The 6,942-nt window shown below is 47.4% G+C and overlaps 1 non-coding gene across 1 annotated transcript; it reads left to right on the top strand.

Annotated features, from left to right (window-relative positions):
• Positions 1-1,696: 1,696 nt before the first annotated feature.
• Positions 1,697-1,803, top strand: LOC115804163 (U6 spliceosomal RNA). The gene has a single exon (XR_004025015.1). It is a non-coding gene; the product is annotated as a U6 spliceosomal RNA (small nuclear RNA).
• The last annotated feature ends 5,139 nt before the right edge of the window (positions 1,804-6,942 follow it).

Here is a 6,942-nt window from a genome sequence, read left to right as displayed (position 1 = left end):
CCATGCTCCTGCACATCTGTCCTCCTGGAGAATTGCTCACCTGACACTCAGGGTCTCCAAAGGAAAAAGACAAGTTTTGCAGAGAGGCAAGGCCAGATCTAGTATTACCTATCTGAGCTTTAGTTTCTTCATTTGTAAAATAGGCCTTTGCCAAGGTCACTGCACCCCCTGTGTCTTTCCTATCACCCTCCATTTCCTTCCACGGTCCCTGCTTCCACCGTCCCTTATTTGGTCTCCCCTCCCCAATCTGTTACCGAGTCCAAGCTCACTCTGCTCGCCACACGACAGGACAATAAATCAGATGAGGTGTTGAGACAAGGAATAGTGACTTTATTCAGAAAGCCAGCAGACCGAGAAGATGGCGGACTAAGGTCCCCAAATAACTGTCTTATGGGGTCTAGATGCCAGATTCTTTTATAGAACCGGGGGAGGGGGAGGTGAGGAAGTAAAGTAAAACGGCCATCAGTCTTACAAAGCATCTCGCATGGCCTGCATGGGGGAGGGGATGTGTTAATTTCTTCTTTCCTGCAGCCATTCACACGTGGGCAGGGTCAGAATGCCTTCCTGTGAGCTGAACAAAGGCCCTTTAGTTTAACATTCAGGCAGAGGGGCAGGGTTCTTTGTGGCAGGCCATTATGTATGATTATAATAAGAAAAGCAACGAAAAGCAAATGTTAACCTATAAGAAACAGATCCAATATGGGGTCAGATTTGTCTCTTCCCTGTTACAAATCCACCCTCTACACTTCACCCAACAGCACTCACCAGTGCTGTGGAGGTGGTACAGCAGGGCATGGGTTCATATGGGATGGACATTTTACTGGGGAAAATGGGATTGATGACTGCTTTCACAATTAGCCATTTCATGGCAGTTATGTGAGAGCATTGTTCCTGATCAGAGCTCTTTAGCAGAGTGGGCTTTCAGAAGCCCCATTTAAAAAAATTTTTTTAATTTTATATTGGAGCATAGTTGATTAGAAATGTTGTGTTAGGGGACTTCCCTGACGGTCAGTCCAGTGGTTAAGACTCCATGCTTCCACTGCAGGGGACGTGGTTTCAATCCCTGGTCAGGAAACTAAGATCCTGCATGCCACGTAGCCAAAAAAGATAAAAAAGAAATGTGTTAGCTTCAGGTGTACAGAAAACTGATGCAGTTATACATATACATGGATCTATTCTTTTTCAAACTCTTTTCCCATTTAGGTTATTACAGAGTATTGAGTAGAGTTCCCTGTGCTATACAGTCGGTCCTTGTTGGTTCCCTATTTTAAATATAGCCGTGTGTACATGTCAATGCCAAACTCCCAATCTATCCCTCCCCGCCACACACACCCTTCCCTGCCCTGGTAATCATAAGTTTGTAACCAAGATGGACCTTATGGGGTCTTCCAGTGACAGGCCTTCCCCCATATCCTCTGCTTTAGCTCCTCTCTGAAGAACATAGATGACAGTATTTGATGCACATTTCCTGAGTTGTTTTACAGATGTGAAAACCCCTTACCAAATGGAAGATGTTAACTACTTGTTGGCCGTGAGCTCGGAGCCCCAGGCCTCCTGGAGCCTATAGGTTGATAATGTTAACCCCTGTGACACCACCCTGTTACCTCACCATCAGCCAATCAGAGAATTGTGCACGAGCTGATCACATACCCTGCAACCTGCCGCCCCAAACCTGGCTTTTAAAAATGCTTTGCCAGTGCTCACTTCAGCAGCACATATACTAAAATCGGAATGATACAGAGAAGGTTAGCATGGCCCCTGCACAAGGATGACACGCAAATTCGTGAAGCGTTCCATATTTTTTGAAAAAAAAAAAAAGAATATCAATGCTTATACAATCAGAATAAAAGTAAATATCAAGTACAAAAAAAAAATACTAAATGCTTTGCCAAAACCCTTCAGGGAGCTCGGGGATTTTAGAGCATGAGCTACCCATCTCCTTGCATGGCCCTGCAATAAACCTTTCTCAGTTCCAGACTCCGATGTTTTGGCTTGTTTGGCCTCACTGTGTATCAGGCACGTGAATTTGTGCTAACAAGTTCATTCTCTAAGTTTGTGAGTCTGTTTCTGTTTTGTAAATAAGTTAATTTATATCATTTTTTTAGGTTCCACGTATAAGCAATATCGTATGACATTTGTCATTCTCTGTCTGACTTACTTCACTTAGTATGCTAATCTCCAGGTCCATCCATGTTGCTGCAAATGGCGTTATTTCATTCTTTTTAATGGCTGAGTAATATTCCACTGTAAATATGTACGACGTGTTCTTTATCCATTCATCTGTTAATGGACATTTAGGTTGCTTCTATGTCTTGGCTATTGTAAACAGTGCTGCAATGAACATTGGATTGCACGTATCCTTTCGAACAATGGTTTTCTCCCGATATATGACCAGGAGTGGGATTGCTGGATCATATGATAGCTCTATTTTTAGTTTTTGGTTTTTTTTAATATTTATTTACTTATTATTTATTTTGGCTGAGCCGGGTCTTAGTTGTGGCATGCAGGATCTTCACTGCGGCATGCGGACTTCTGAGCTGCGCATGTGGACTCTTAGTTGTGGCATGCACGTGCGATCTAGTTCCCCGACCAGGGATCGAACCTGGGTCCCGTGAATTGGGAGTGTGAAGTATTACTCACCAACAGGGAAGTCCCTCTGTTTTTAGATTTTAACGAACCTCCATACTGTTCTCCATAGTGGCTGCACCAATTTACATTCCCACCAACAGTGCAAGAGGGTTCCCTTTTCTCCACATCTTCTCCAGCATTTATTGTTTGTAGATTTTTTGATGATGGCCTTTCTGACCAGTGTGAGGTGATACCTCACTGTAGTTTTAATTTGTATTTCTCTAGTAATTAGTTATGTTGAGCATCCTTTCATGTGCCTCTTGGCCATCTGTATGTCTTCTTTGGAGAAATGTCTGTTTAGGCCTTCTACCCATTTTTTGATTGGGTTGTTTGGGGGTTTTTTGATATTGAGCCGCATGAGCTGTTTGTAAATTTTGGAGACTAATCTCTTGTCAGTCACATCGTTTGCAAATATTTTCTCCCATTTTGTGGGTTGTCTTTTCATTTTGTTGCTGGTTTCCTTTGCTGTGCAAAAGCTTTTGAGTTTAATTAGGTCCCATTTGTTTATTTTTGTTTTTATTTCCATTATGCTAGAAGACAGCTCAAAAAAGATACTGCTGCGATTTATGTCAAAGTGTGCTCTGCCTATGATTTCCTCTAAGAGTTTTATAGTATCTGGTCTTACATTTAGGTCTTTAATCCATTTTGAGTTTATTTTTATGTATGATGTTAAAAATGTTCTAAGTTCATTTTTTTACATGTAGCTGTCCAGTTTTCCCAGCACCATTTATTGAAGAGACTGTCTTTCCTCCATTGTATAGTCTTGCCTCCTTTGTCGTAGATTAATTGACCACAGGTGCATGGGTTTATTTCTGTGAAGACTCATTTTAATTAAATAGTGTCTCCCCAACCTGCCCAACAAAGTCTAGATTCGTGAGCCCAATCCAGGGTCATGTGATCTGTGGGAACCTCATCTCCCATTACCTGGTACCACGTGCCTGTCGACTAAAAAAATATATGCACAACCTAAAAGTTGAGAGTTCTGTTTTATTTGGTGGGAATTTTTAGGACTTCAAGCCCGGACTTCAAGTAACCCTGAGAGAACTGCTCTGAGGAGACTAGGTGGGGAGCTAGGATATATAGCAGTTCTGCAACAAAGGGCAGGTAGTAGGAAGAAAAGATTACTGTTAAGAAAACTAAATATCTCAGTTAAGGAATTTCCTGCTTTTCTATGTATGGAAAGATGCAAGAATCTGGGCTCACCTAAATCATTCTTTTGATTTGCACCTCAGCTATCTGTGGCCAGTATCCTGTGTTTTCGCATCCTGAGTTTCCTCAGGGCTCGCAGTGGGGAGTGGCTGCAGTCTGATGGCTGCTACATGGCAGGTACTCTTTTCTTTCCTGAGTTCCCTCAGGGCTCACCAGCTCACCAGTGGTGGCTGCAATGGCTGATGACTGCGACATCCTTTGTTTACTGAAACGGCAGGCCATATTCCATTACTCACTCCCATGCCCCGAGATTCCCTAAACATTCCCACCTCTTCACCTTTGCTCCTACTGACTGTACCTGCTGAGGCCCGGCTCCTATACCAGCTCTTCTACAAACCCTTCCTAGAACCCCCAGGCCACTGTCGCAGCATTTTGTTTGTACATTAATGATAGCATTTGCCATTAGCTGCCTTGTACTAAGGCTTAACTAGGTTAACTAGCTACAATGCTTCTTTCTTTAAAAAAAAAAAAAAGTGAGTGGCATGTCCTCATGGCTTGGTAACTTGTGAAATGCCTCCCGTTTTTCCAAACTTGGCACCAAAATTTATCATTCCTACAGATGAGTCAGTAGAAGGGAGAGTTCATTTATTAGCTTAGGTTTGGGAAAAATGCACAAGAAGGATATGTGTCACCTGGCTGCCCCCCTCCCGGGATGAGCAGGCCTCAATGGAGACCTCACACAGGCCCCTCCCAGGAAAACCCCCAACATCTTCCCCATTTTCCTGGGTGGGACAGACTGTCCCTCCGCATGGCGCTAGGGGCCATTTGCAGGCCTAGGGCGGGTTCTCCCCACCATTCCCACCCCCCAGAGAGGGGCTGGGCGTCAAGGACTCCCACACAATGTCTCCATTGACACTTGTGTCCAAGTCCGGTCTGGGTGCCATGGAAACCTCTCTTGGGAGCAGAGAGGGAAAGCAACAGCCCAGGCCTCCCACACTAAGCCCATTGTCCCCTGAGCCGGCCGCCCTCAGAAGGCTCTTATCACTGTCCGCCTGTCAGGCCTCAGCTCCAGGCTCCCCAACCCACCAGAGGCACCCGCTTTCCCCCTGCTGGCCCTGCCTAGCTGCAGGAATCTGTTTGCCTGGCAAACAGAGGCCTGAGACATCTGAGCCCCGTGCCCATCCCCCTCTCCATCCCCAATTACCATTTTACAGAGAGGAAGCTGAGGCTGGAGAGAGGCCGGGCCCTGCCCATGCCCGTTTCACCACGTGGGCCTCTTAGCCCTGCTGGGAGCCAGGGGTTCAACAGATCCCGGAAGCAGCAAAACCCCCAGGGGCTGGAAGGCCCCAAGCCAACCCAATCCAAAGTGAGGGTGTCAAAACCAGAAGGCGGGGCTTGTGATTACAGCACCGCCTCTCACCAGCTGTCACCCAGGTGTCCCCAGGGCACTCCCTTCACAACAATATAACCAACAAGGACACCGCCTTTAAGCCGAGCCCCTGAAGCCCCCCAGGCCGGGGGAGGAGTGGGATGACCAGATGGGCAGTAAGAGGAACCTGGGCTTCGGACCAGCGCTGGGGGGGCTTCAGTCCCAGCTGGGTGACCTGGGAGAAGTTAGGTAAACTCCTCGAGCCTCAGCTTTACCATCTGTAAAATGGGAGCAGTAAACACTTTCGACACACCTTCCTGGGATGTGGTTAAGGACTGGACACTTTAGCAGAGCACGGAGAGAGCACTGGATGAACGGACCAGGTGCTACTATTACCCATTTGACGACCTTTCCCCACAGCTCTGGGCACCAAGTCAGGCTCTCGGGGATAAAGGAGCCACAGGGAGCAAAGGGAGAGCCCTCAAGTGACCCCCAAAGAGGCCCGACCCCTCCTGAGGCAGGAGTCCCTGGCCTGAGGGAGAACGAGGCAGCAAATGTTTGAGTTGCAAGGGGCCCCCCTAACATTCCTGTTGGGGTTTTACACGGGGTGGCCAGTTAGTTCCTGGAATGTCCAAGAAAAACAAACTGGTTATTCTGAGTGAAAATGCAGCCTGGCTAAGGCAGGTGGGTCTGCTTTAAATTTAACACAGTGTTTCTGAGATTCTTTTCATCTCCTGGCCACCGCTGGTCTGTGGAGACATTACCTCACTTCACCTTCCGGCTCTGAGGCAGGGCAGCTGACAGGGAGTAGGCCTGGGGGTGGGATGAGATGGGGGGCTGAGAGAGCCCCACCCCAGGCTCCTGGGGGCCGGAGTGAGCAGGCCGCCTTCCTCCAACAACTCGGTCTACCTCTGGGGCTGGGGGGTCTGGAATTGGGGGATGCGGGGATGTTCCCACATGCAGTCAACCCCATCCTTGGTATTTAGCTGAGGAATTACGGCATTTGCAAATACACTGCTTTCCCAGGAGTACTTGAAAAAAAACTCAGCGGCAGTTTTCCAAGTCCAAGGTTGGTCCCTTTCAAACATTTAGGAGCTGGGTGGCCGTGCCTGCTGGCTCCTCCCAGCATTCCAGTTGCTTTAGCTGGCAAACTGACAGGAGAGGCTAGCGTCCCCACGGGGTGCCTTGGGCAAACGTGGAGTTCCCTTCTGGTTTTGGAAATTGCTTTTGGCCCGGCTTGCCAGCTTGCGGAGTCCTTGAAAATTCCAGAGCGTTGGAGGCAGACCCGAGTGTGTGAGTCCCAGACACCTAGACAAAGATTGCCTGATCTGACTCAGACCTTGAATAGCCTCATCTTTAAAATGGGGATAAGGGAGGACTTCCCTGGCGGTCCAGTGGTTAGGACTCCGCGCTTTCACTGCCGGGGGCCTGGGTTCAGTCCCTGGTCTGGGAACTAAGATCCCGCAAGCCGCGTGGCCAAAAAAGTAATAATAATAAAAATAAAATAAAATAGAATGGAGATAAGGGGACCTACCTCCCATCAGGGCTGTTACGTGGATTAAATGAAGTCGTGTGCTCAAGGTTCCTTTGTTTCAGATGAAGCGGACCTCAAGTTCTTTGGTTGTAACACACAGAAACTTCCTCAAGCTGTTCTTTGTAAAAGGGGAATTTTTTCTACGGAATTAAGGGACTTTCATGAAAACAGGCCACCAGTCCTCTCAGAAAACTGAAACCAGGACCCTGAAAAGGGATTTGCAGTGTCCCTCATTCCGTCCTGTCTCCACGTGCTCTTGGGT

Source organism: Delphinapterus leucas, chromosome 13 (assembly GCF_059928025.1).
Source record: "Delphinapterus leucas isolate spDelLeu-1000000601 "Yukka" chromosome 13, BTC_Dleu_Yukka2, whole genome shotgun sequence".
NCBI lineage: Eukaryota > Metazoa > Chordata > Mammalia > Artiodactyla > Monodontidae > Delphinapterus > Delphinapterus leucas.
The sequence above is the reverse complement of the archived record's forward strand: the minus strand, read 5'-3'. Positions and strand labels throughout refer to the sequence as shown.